Consider the following 13,076-nt stretch of genomic DNA (forward strand, 5'->3'; position numbering starts at 1 on the left):
GGAGCCTAGGTAGTCAGTGGTGGTTAGGATTTCTGACATAAACGTCACTATCCTATTCTAGAATAATTTAGCCTAGAACAGACCAATATTGACAATAGAATTTGAATGCAGCTTGCCTGTAGCACTGAGGAGTCATGTGTTCCTGGTGGACCCTGATGTGTCACTAATAGTGTACACAACCCCGGGTAGCATCATACAGATGGGAAAGCAGCAACTCAAATGAATCTGCCTCATTAAACATAAATGATCAGGTGATCATGCTTTTATTCGTGGAATAGATACCTGGATTGAATGGTTTTAGGCCCCAGGAAATATTCAAGCACAGGCATTTGGGAGGAGATGTGTTTCCAGTTAGAGACTAATGATCAAATGAGACGGTGATAAAATTTGCAAGTAATTCAAAGTTGGGAGGTAGAACAAAAACAGAGAGATAAAGATCATATGTACAGTTGGATTAGGGGTCTGGAACAACTTCCATATGAGAAGAGATTAAGAAGACTGGGAGTTTTCAGTCTGGAAAAGAGATGACTAAGGGGGGAATATGAGAGGTTTATAAATTCATGACCCATGTGGAGAAAGTGGAAAAAAAAAGTGTTATTTACCCTTTTACATAAACACAAGAACCTGGGGTCACCCAATGGAATTAATAGGCATGTGGTTTAAAACAAACAAAAGGTAGCTTCACATAACACACCGTCGATCTGTGGAACTCATTGCCAAAGGATGTTGTGAAGGCCAAAACTATAACTGCGCTCAAAAAAGAATTAGATAAGTTCATGGAAGATAGGTCCATCAACGGCTATGGTCAGGGATGCAACTTCTACTCTGGGTGTCTGCTAGCTCTGACTGCCAGAAGCTGAAAGTGGACGATGGATCTCTAGATAGTTGCTCTGTTCTGTTCATTCTCTCTGAAGCACCTGACATTGGACACTATTGGAAGACAGAATACTGGGCTAGATGGACCATTTGTCTTAAGCTTAAGACTGTGACGGGTTGGATCACAGAACCCCCCTTGGGAGCTGCCACCCGATGTGCAAAGACTACCCCTGCTTCTGTTTTTCCTGCCAGCTCAGGACTCCAGCACCCTGTCTTGCTGAGCCAGACACTCCAGTCTGCTCCAACACAGACCCAGGGTCTGAATCACTTGTCCCAAAGCCGCAAGTTTACCTGAAAACAGCTCACAGTAGTGAGCTTGTCTTGAGCACTCAGATGCCCAACTCCCAATGGGGTCTAAACCCAGATAAATCCGTTTTACCCTGCATAAAGCTTATGCAGGGCAAACTCATAAATTGTTCGCCCTCTATAACACTGACAGAGAGATATGTGTAGTTGTTTGCTCCCTCAGGTATTAATACATACTCTGAGTGAATTACTAAATAAAAAGTGATTTTATTAAATACAGACAGTAGGATTTAAGTGGTTGAAATTAGTAACAGACAGAACAAAGTAAGTCACCAAGCAAAATAAAATAAAATGCACAAATCTATGCCTAATCAAACTGAATACAGATAATCTCACCCTCAGAGATGCTTCGGTAAGTTTTTTCTCAGACTGGACACCTTCCAGGCCTGGGCACAATTCTTTCCCCTGGTACAGCTCTTGTTGCAGCTCAGGTGATAGCTAGGGGATTCTTCATGATGGCTCCTCCCTCCCCTTGTTCTCTTTCACCCCTTTATACATCTTTTGCATAAGGCGGGAACCCTTTGTCCCTCTGGGTTTCCACCCCCCCTCACTGGAAAAGCACCAGGTTAAAGATGGATTCCAGTTCAGGTGACATGATCACATGTCACTGCAAGACTTCATTACTCACTTGCCAGCACACACATATACAGGAAGACTCACAGGTAAATACAGCCATCTGCAGACAATGGGAGTCATCAAGATTCCAAACCATCCTTAATGGCCCACACTTTACATAATTACAATAGGCCCTCAGAGTTATGTTTTATATTTCTAGTTTTAGATACAAGAGTGGTACATTTCTACAAATAGGATGATCACACTCAGTAGATTATGAGCTTTGTAATGATACCTTACAAGAGACCTTTTGCATGAAGCATATCCCAGTTACATTATATTCACTTATATTTTTATAAAACCATATAGACTGCACAACGTCACAGACTGGAACTTATTTGTGCTTTTATGTTTACTTGCTTTAACCTGGCAAATAACTCTGATTCCTTTTTCCTAGTTAATAAACTATCTAAAAATTTTATTACAGGATTGGCTACAAGTGTTGTCTAGTATGAGATCTAAGTTGCAACTGACCTGAGGCAAGTGACTGGCTCTTTGGGAGTGGGAGTAACCTGACTATTGCTGTAATGAATTATCTATCTATAAGCTTACCTGGATGGCAAGATAGAAAGTACCCAAGGGGGACTGTCTGTGACTCCATGTTTAGGCTGTTTTAGTGCTTGAGGAGTTCACACTTGATAATTTGTTGATGACATCTAAGTATAGAACTCAGAATCAATTTGCAATTTGTGCCCTGCTTCTTAACCGTCTGCCCTTGAGACACTGCAGGGCAGCTTGGCGGGCTGTAACAGTGTTTTCTACTGGTTAGAGCAGGACATTAGGAATCTTGACTGCCCTTCTTTCTGTATCATCAAATCATTTTCCTCACCCATAAAATAGGGATGACACTACTTTGAAATTCTCAGATGGAAGGCACAGTATATTTTTTTTAGAACTCCAAACAAATTAGAAATGTATCTCAGCTGTAATGTTCTGATGTGAATCCATACGAAAGATTGAGATTTTACAGAAGCGATACAGTAAAGAGGAAAATGAACTATTCACATTGGACACAAAGGGTAGAAGAAGGAATAATGGGCTAAAAATAATATTCAAATAATGGACCTTGGTGGAAGAAAGCTTTTTAAAGGTGGATCAATCAGGGGAATAGGTCTTTGTGTTCATGAAAGGTTGATGGAAAAATTAGTATATAATAGTGTTGGTTCTTTCTACTTGACACTAGATCTGAAAGGTCCCTGCCAGATCCCAGTCTCCTCATTGATGATTTTAGGACAAGTAATCACACAGGGACATTTGTGATCCTAGTCCATTTCATCCCCCTTTGTTATATTGTCTCATCTTTGAGCCAGTGCTCAGAAAAGTTTAGCAGAATAAAAAGATTTCATCAGGTTAGCGTTTAGCCCTTTGTGTCTTCCCTCGCCCCATATCTTGAAAGTATTGGGTTTCTAAAACATGAAAGTCTTGACTTCTACATGCCTCTAACCTGTAGTTGGCTCATGTTCAATCTGACTGTGTTATTCTTGTCACCTCGCTCTCATCTTCTCTTTCTCGAGTAAGAAATCAAATGAGAATATTGAAAGTTCCACTTTTTGCAAGAAGCCATTTGTTCTATGCATTCAGTAGTTTCTTCTGTTGGCAAATGATTGACAGGGACTTGATTTTTATGAATTTGTTCATTTGAAGTTCTCCAGCAAGTGGTTTATGTGAACATAGTTCCACTTACAGTTTACCAGTGACCCATAAAGTATCCTGGCTCCCTTGCTTGGAGTATTTGGTATTTGTAACTTACTGATCCTGTAGCCTGTTTAGCAGTTAATTTTCCTCCCTGCTTTGATTACTCCCAAACCAATCAAGAGCCCTCAGGATGGCTGCCTGGATGGTTCCTGTATGAATGCTTGAACCAATACCTATTTTAGTGGCTAATGGAGTGCAAATAGGGATTTGTGAGTAACTTTCCCAAAGGATTCTTAACTTTTATGGATGGCAACTGTTGTGTTCTGGCTCCCACCTTATTGATGAAGTTCCTGCTGTTAGATTTGGCTACATCCTCACAGCAGCACAAAGGGGCTGTTATGATCCATTAATCAGAGGCCAGAGAACTGAAAGGCCCATTGTTAATATCAATGGGACTCCAAGGTGAGCAAGGACTTCAGGACAGAGCGCTATAAACATAACGCTTATGGCATATCTACACAGCCCGCAGCAGCAAGTCTCCCAACCCAGGAGAGCAGGACCTGATCCTGCAATCCCTGCTCATATGAGCAGTCCCATGGATCTCAAAGGAATTGATCACACTCGTAAGGAGTAGAACTGTACCCCAATAATCTCTAATTAAACATAATTAGCCAGTAATTCCAGTACAAATACACTTGAATTACCCACACTCTTTTCTGTGAAGTGCTTCCCAAGGAGAACAGGAAGTCCCTCCTTGTTTAGAACGTGTCTATTGTCAGGATGTTTCTCAAGTGTTGTGTTTATGCCCGAGAAGAAGTAGGATGCAGCTGTTTGAGCTTGTGCAATATGTCTGCACAGGAAGCAGGTTGCAAGGATGTCTTCCCATAGCCCCTTCTTTAACTCTTCCTTTGGAGGCTGAGACTGTCTGAACAGCCTCCACTTGACCTGGGAAGACTTCAACCCAAAAGCAGGAGGAGATAATTGAGGAAGCTGCAGTTTTTAATCAAAGTAATTTCAAGTCCCCTTATCAGAAAAATCAGGAAAGGCAGTGACTAGAGCAGTGGACTGGGATGCAGGATACATGGGTTCTATCCCTGGCTCTGCCACTGACCTGCTGGGTGGCCTTGGGCAAGTCACTGCACCTCTGTGCCTTAGTCTCCCCATCTCAGAAACAGGAATACATATAGTGACCTTTGTAGAGTACTTTGAGATCTATTGGCAGTAATAGCAAACTCTTATAAAGGACAGAACATAGAACACCCTTTACATTCACCATGTTGAACCAATGCTCTGGTGCAAGGAGGAATGTGACAGTCAAGAACTGGTGACAATTAAAATGTATTAACTTCCTTCCTTCCCAGTGATGATGTAAGAGTTAAGAACAAGATTGAGATCCACTTTTATCATTTCTTATATTTGTGGCAGGCTCCCCTGGAAGCTGAGACGACTAAATACAGCTTGAGGTCTCTAGTTAGCTAGAGAGATGACAGAGCCTATCCCAAGTGGTTGTATGAGAGGGAGTATAAATAATGATGTGGTGTGGCAGAAAGCTTTTGTCAGCATGATTGCTTTGCTTTTGGCAAATGAATACCAACAATGCCTTTATACCACACCCCACCACCTTGCAGTCACTATGGCCCAGACTCAGGGAAGCACATACACAAGTGCTTAACTTGAACTATGGGTTTAAGTCCCTGTAACATAACATACTCCCCACCCATACTACCCACCTTGTGCTGCTTCCCCATATCCTGGGCTTAACACAGCCTCCCTTGGGCTCTCCAGCCTGGGGCTTCTCCCTTCTCTGCGGAACTAATACACTTTACACAGACACTCCACTGAAGTGTGGTTACTGACCCTACTTCAGAACATCCCACACAGAGCCTAACCTACTCCTGCAGAGTTCTTCCTTTGCAGCTGCTTCTCTTAGCAGGTTTTCCCCTCACTGCCTCCCTTCCCCAGGGACTCTGGCAGCTTCCTTGAAGGGATCTCCCTGCTTTTTTGTCAGCCCTATACTAGGGCTTCCCCCACAGAAAGCCAAGCTGCTGCCTGTGGGTCCTCCTACCTGTTTAAGCCCTATCTCCACATTCCTCCTCACAGGAGCCTGAACCTGCTCCCCAGGGGTTCTCCTACCTGCCAGAAATTCCTGCCTTTACCAAGCTCTTCCCACAAACTCACCTCTTCCCTAGAGCTTTTCCCGCTAACCTACCTGCCCAGATCTGTTTAAGTAGTTCCTCCTGATTCCCTGCAGCTGGGGTCACTAAGTATCATTAAGTTGCCATATCACCATTGTCAGCTGGGCGCTAGCTGCTAAGTCATAGGCTTGTCTTAAAAGGCCAGCCAGCCTGTCACAGTCCCATTGACCATACTGTTAAAGTTATGCCTGGTAACCAGGTACTTACAATGTTTGCTGAAGATGTGTAGTTTCCTAAATTGGGGAATAAAACATAATATTAATTAATTAATTAATATCTGCTAGGGACTTCACCATTGCTACCTATTTTATGTGGAAGTTTGCTCAGATACTATGGGGATGGGTCTTAGTATAAAACCCCAAGATTATTAATGAATTATTATTAATAAGCTCTTATATAACTTAGGATGAGCATTGCTTTGTGTACACACACACACGCGCACACACACACACACACACTTGCCCTCTGTAACTGAATGTGACATCATTTCAATCCAATATGTCACCCATTCCAGGAAGGTCATGTAAGTTCCACAGGTGGCTGGCACTGTTGATCCTCAGCATCCCATCTAGCAGAGGAGGAGATGTAAAATGGAGTCGATGGCACCGAGGAAAGGATACACTTTCGACATGGGAAGGGAAGAGTTCCATGCTTTACTGATTACTAAATAAAGATATCCTATTTCCTAGAACTGGAAAGGACCTTGGAAGGTCATCAAGTCCAGCCCCCTGCCTTCACTAGCAGGACCAAGTACTGATTTTTGCCCCAGATCCCTAAGTGGCCCCCTCAAGGATTGAACTCACAACACTGGGTTTAGCAGTTCAATACTCAAACCACTGAGCTATCCCTCCTCCCAAGTTACTATGTAACTCTCCATGGAATGTGGTGAAAACGTGCTACTTTTACTCTACACGTCTAGTCCAGATTGCTAGCTAGGAAACCCTCTTCTCCTAGATCTGAGTTTGATGAGGCATGTCTGAAGTGCTTTAGGCCGTCTCAGGGCTAGTCATCCTAGCATAGGATTAGTCCTCTACATCTTTTTTTCCAAATAAAAATGGCATAGACACTGCATAGCTTCTCCTGGTACCCTGGGATGAGCAACAGCCCTGCAGGGCTGTGTGTTAAAATATGCCTGAAGTAAGTACTTGCTGAGCTAATAGAAGCTGTACTTAGGAAATACATTCATTCATAAAGAAAGATGCCGAGTGGTTACAACAAATGGACCTCCCAGGAAGTGCCAGTTTGAGAATATGTGTCTGCAAAGGCATAATACCTGTTGCCCATGGACTTACCACCTCATTTGCCATTACTGACACTAAACACTGATCTCCCAGGACAGAGGAAAATGAAATCTTCTGAGCTTTACAGCTAAGTATTACAATTGATTATTATTATTACTATTATTCCTACTAATGCTTCTTATTTGGGTTAGCTACCTTATTGTCTGATCAAAGGAGAACAGAAAAATTGGTTTCCCAGTTAAGCAAAGCAAAGAGGAAACCTTTCACTTTTTTACAGCACAAAACCAGGGTATCCTGTGTTTATTCAGCACCTGTTACCCAACCTTCTCAAAGCACTTTGCAAATGATCATTAACAAAATATGATCCCTCCAAGGATTATCATCCCCATTTTGCTGGGGGGAAACCGAGCCACACAGAGGTGACTTGCCCAAAGTTAAAAAGACAGCCAGTCGGTGAGCCAGAAATTGAACCCAGCAGTCCTGGCTCCCAGATACTTTGCTCTATTAACTAGACCTACTTCTCTCGTCCTGCAGCTGTCTACCTGCTGGATTTGTCACCTGCCAGCTACCCTCCTTGAGCTACAGTGCACTGAGCCTCCTGGCTCTGCCACATCTCGTATTTAAGGTGAAGGTGTGACACTTTCTCTAGGCACCCAGAACTGTGAATCACCTTGTTACCCCTCTGCCTTAGGGAAAAGAGGGACTTACTGGGTCAGAGAAGAATCAAGTCTGTCCTATCTATCTATCTATCTATCTATCTATCTATCTATCTATCTATCTATCTATCTATCTATCTATCTATCTATCTCACAGTGATCAGCATCTGAGTACTGGAGAAAGTAGAGTACATGAAAATGAACAAATAATGAGAAAAATAAAGTCAATGGAGCATTTTAAACTATTCCAAAATGTTGGTTTGGGCTGACTTCTAGGAAGGGACCCAGGTATGGAAGGGCTGTGAAGACCTCCGTTGTTTGGCAGAATCTTGCCTTCTCTAGTTCAGAGCTTCCTGTTGCTGTCCTGCCAGGACACACAATTCACTGCCTTAGCTGGTTCGTGACACCCATGTGGCTGCTGCATTTGAAAGCTAAGCTGTTGCCATGCTTTGGTCATAAATCACAGTTTAATCATAAATCACTGAGCTGCAGATTTTTTAGCAACTCTGCAGAGTGGGGTTTTTTTGGGGATATGTGGCAGGAAAGGCCATTACTGAAGGGCAGCGTTATTGGCGGATGGAGAACAGATCATTTTAGTTCATAATTCTCCCTCCTCGTATCAGCCCAACCTGTGAAATATACACTGTCGCTATAAACATACAGACACGTTGGGCAACGGAAGTGGCTCACCTGCATGACCATTGCAGCTTGTTCTGGCCTCTTCCAGGGCACACTGGTGGCGTAGTCTGAGTAGAACTGGGGGAAAAAGTCTCCGTTTTCAAAGAGGGATCTAGTTAGGTGAGGGACCTGAAATTCACAAACGTAAACCTGTGGACAGGGAGACAAACAGACCCTCAGCATGTAACACTGGCCTCTCAGCATTATTGATAAAGCTGTTTCTCATGGCTCCACTTGCTTGCCTCTTGGCTGCATTACTTATTGCTAATGAAACAGGGAGCGGGGTCAAGAAAAAGTTGCTGTGGTGGAGAATCCACCAGACACCCAGGCGCCAACTGTGTGGATCTCCAGCCAGAAGCACTAAGTCCTTTACGGGCGCTCTCCTTTCAGAGCTGCCTCTCCTGCCAGCCATGTCAGTACAATCATGTTTCTGAGGGCTGGCAAGAAACCCCTGGTGCTGTGTGACTGCTCTAGTGACAGCCATTGGGAATATTTATTGCTGTGACCAATTAATCCCCAATTTGTATCCTGCCACGTAGCAGAGGGAATGTGTTGAGTACAGTGCTTCTTCCAAGGCACTACCCCATGCTCCTCGGCCCCACTGTTTTTCCCTGTTAGGCCTATGGACTGTGTAGTAAGGTTATGAGGAGGATGGAAGTGGAGATGTGGAGGGAGGGGATTCTCTTCCTGCTGCCTTTCTCCAGTCTGGCTCTTTCCAGAAGTTTTAATCCAATTTGCTGGGGGTGGAGAAATCACTACTCTGCTCTCTCTTCGTTCATTCCTTTGCTATGCAATGTGTTGTACTGTAGCCTGCATCACTAGATGAGGTTGTTAGTGATGAGGTCACATCATAAAAGCAGACAAAAGGAGCATGGGGAGGCATTTTTCCTTGCCTTTCTCTCAGTGTTTCCGGAAAAAGCCTATACACCTCTCCTCATATCCTGCCTTTGGCTTCTTCTGGGACCAAAGGGAAACCTCAAAGCAGATGAGATTTAACTTACTTACGTTCTCTGTGGCTAACTTGGATTTCATTAAAGACAGCTGTAATCCCAGACTCCTTTGAATGGGTTAGCTCTGTTCTTGTTCTGCCTTTGTGTTCTTAGAGACCTAATATCAGCAATAATCTTAAACCACAGAGAGAAGGAGTTTGGCATCTGTCACTAGTGGCTAACATAGTCATAAATTCAATATATAGTAATGCAACAGCCTGTAATTAAATCCTGACCACCAGCTCCCACCTACCTCTTCTCTCCATTTTGCTCAGAAAAGTATGGCCCACTCTAGGCTTAAGCTAGAGACCATAATAAAGCACAGTAAAGAGCAGGTATAAATACCAAGGCAGGTGGGTAGGTAGATAGAGGAGTACAGAAGCCCAGAACTGAGTAAACATGGTGTAAACAGGTGCCTTTCTCATGTTATATAAACTCCAAACTCATCACTGCACTCCTTACTGAGTTTTGGTTCTGTTAACATAGAGATTAATAACAATAGAACACATTCAGTTTAAGCCTTCTTCCTTGTTTTATCTGCTCATATGGTTCCTCCCTCAGGATTACTCAGCCCACATCCTAGATCTTCTCCCTCTCAAGAGCCACTCTCACCTCCTTTATGTCCAGCATAACCCTCTTAACTCTTTCCCAGAAGGATCACCACCTAATAATAGGGATGGCAATCACAGATAGCTTGTTACAGATGGGAATCGAATCCCTGTTACCCCAGGGGCTATGTCTACACTACAGATGCTACAGTGGCAGAACTACAGTGCTGCAACTGTGCTGCAGTAGCACCATAGTGTAGACAGTTGCTACAGCAGCAGAAGGGATTTTTCCATCACTGTAGGTAATCCACTCCTTCAAGAAGCGGTGACTAGGTTGACAAAAGGATTCTTCTTTCAGCCTAGCAGTGTCTATACCAGGGCTTAGGTCAGCTTTACTACATAACTCAGGGGTGTGAATGCAAACCTTTAAGTTACATAGCTAGGTTGACCTAAATTTTAGGTGTAGACCAGGCCATGGTAACGTGTGTCCCTCCAGCTTGAGGTTAAGTTGCTTGACATCTGTTTGTGTGGCGGAGCAGGGGAAGCCTGGGTTTCAGGGAACATGGACTCTGAGTTTTCCCCATTGCTGAGTGGATGGTGGTCCTCTAAAGGCAAGAAGGCCTGTGGGGTGGGTGGGGTAGCATGTCAACAAATGGGACACCACCGCAGAAGCAGACACTCATCAAATGAACACAGAAACTCACTTTTTGTGCAAGAGAAGGTGGCTCCTTTAAATATTTATTTATTTAGGTTTACTAACACCAGGTTAATAAAATGGGATAGTGTGGAGAACTTTCTGCTCTACTAGGCACATTCCTGGTCCTGGTGAGACGGGAGGTCTCCACAAAGGCCAAGATGCTTTCACGGATATCAATCTACAAGCATTGCTACTATTGTATATGCTATTTGCATTACAGAAGCACTGAAGGGCCCCGTGCAGGGATCATGGCCCCATTATTCTGGGCACTGTAAAAAAACAGTCCCTGCCCACAAAAGCTATCAACAGAACTAGACTAGGAGAAGAAACGGACACATAAATGAGGTTGTGATGGAGGATGGGGTCAGGGTAAAATAAGTTTATCATAGCACAATGGAAATCAGTCACGCTCACCTAGTTCTACTTTTTATACATAAAATCATCCCTCCTCCCCCAATTTATGTACAAAAATTTGCCCCGAACTTCCTTTACAGAACTTCAGCTGGGGACCTCTTTCATTGCACAGGAAAACACTTGATATCAAACAATAGTAAGTGAAATGAGCCTGTTTTCCTTGGCCTGCAGCATCAATATGAAATACAAGTTTCAATGTCTCCAAAATGGATAGAATACATTAGAGTAGGCTTACCACCAATGCCAAGGCCAGTTCCTACTCTTGGTTACACTCTTGGGTCGGATTTTCATTGTCTCAAGAGAGACATGCATGGGCGGATCTAAGGCTTTGCGAGATACTTAAGCAGGGGCCTAACTTAAAGCACATGAGTAGTCCCATAACAGGATAGTGGACATCCAAGTTCACATCCCTGCTCCCCATCAGACAGGGTGGGATTTGAACAAGGGTCTCCTACATTGTATAGGAGCTCCCTAACTACTGGGCTGTTGTATACAAAGGAGAGAGGGTCACTACCTCTTTCACAAGAACTAGGGGCCACCAAATGAAATTAATAGGCAGCAGGTTTAAAACAAACAAAAAGGAAATATTTCTTCACACAATGCACAGCCCACCTGCAGGGCTGGCTCCAGGCATCAGCGGAGGAAGCACCTGCCTGGGGCGGCACATGTTAAGGGGCGGCATTCCGTCCAGTCTTGGGGCGGACACAGTCTGAGCGGCTTTTTCTTTTTTTTTTTTTTTTGCTTCAGCAGTTCAGGTGGCTTTTTTTTTTTTTTTGCTTGGAGCGGCAAAAATGGTAGAGCCGGCCCTGTCAACCTGTGGAACTCTTTGCCAGAGGATGTTGTGAAGACCAAGACTATAACAGGATTCAAAAAAGAACTAGGTAAATTCATGGAGGATAGGTCCATCAATGGCTAGTAGCCAGGATGGGCAGGAATGGTGTCCCTAGCCTCTGTTTGCCAGAAGCTGGGAATGGGCGACAGGGGATGGATCACTTGATGATTACCTGTTCTGTTCTTTCCCTTTGGGGCACCTGGTATTGGCCACTGTCGGAAGACAGGATACTGGGCTAGATGGACCTTTGGTATGACCCAGTATGACCGTTCTTATGTTCCTGTGTTCCTCGTCTAAGTATTATAACACCCAAGTCCCCCTTGTGCGTCTAGCCCTGGGAGCATTCTCACTGGCTCTCAGTGATGTAACAGGTATATCCTCAATGCTCCATAACTGATCAAGTCTACAGCAATCCCATTTTGTAATGCCCTCAAGATACCCCATGCTTTGCCTTGAGAACGGCTATTGTATTGCTTGGCGAGTTGAACGCATGCAGCTGTTGGCCTCATGCCACAATTATTACACCACCTGCATGCAGCAATAACCACTCAGGAATGCTCCGCCTCTCATTGTCCTAGCGTTAAAGTACAATGGAAATCGCTGCTTAGGGGAAAACATATGGTCCGATGCGTCAAGCAATCGTTGGTGATCGTCCATATGGCACGGGACATTTATGGCCTTTACGCACATTCCTTTGATGTTATCATTGAAATCACGTCACCGTCCCCCCCCTTTTAGGGCCTGTTTTACAAGTGTCTGTTCCTAGTTTGCTGCGTAACAAAGTGAGCCGGGACTTAGGAGCGGCCCCTGGAACACAGCTGCCAGCTCCTCCGCCTCCTTAGACGTGGCTCTGACTTGACACCCGGGATCAGCAAGCACACCACGTTCCACAGCTACTGCTGCAGCCCTGGCAGGACTAAAAAGTCAGGCAGACTCGGTACGTCTGCTCCGGGGCTGCAGGGGGAAGTGAGTGAGGACAGATTTTCCACTCTATAGCCAGAGGCCCGTCTTACGGGAAATTTCAGTCAGTAAAAGCAAAATGTTACTGGAATGCCGCCTTCCCTGGGCTTGAATGGAATTATTTTATTATTATTAAAATTGGAGAAACAGGTGTGACAAATTCATCACTTCCCCCGGGGGCTTGTTCAGACACTGGAGACTGTGCAGATTGTGTCAGATGCGAATGGGCTTCTGTCTGGCAACGTCACCTGCAGACGGTACCTGTTTCTAATTAGCTGTGTGTGATTCCCCGCCCGGGCTGGGAATTAGCAGCCCAGAGGGAAAGCGTTTGGCGATAGCAGCGATACGCTCTGCTAGATAATCCCTCCTTTGCTCAAAGGACTCGGCTCAGTAGTTGGAGAAGTGAGACTCCTCTCAATCATAAACGGGGTAGT

The sequence above is a fragment of the Trachemys scripta genome, chromosome 17 (assembly GCF_013100865.1).
Source record: "Trachemys scripta elegans isolate TJP31775 chromosome 17, CAS_Tse_1.0, whole genome shotgun sequence".
In the NCBI taxonomy this organism is placed as follows: Eukaryota; Metazoa; Chordata; order Testudines; family Emydidae; genus Trachemys; species Trachemys scripta.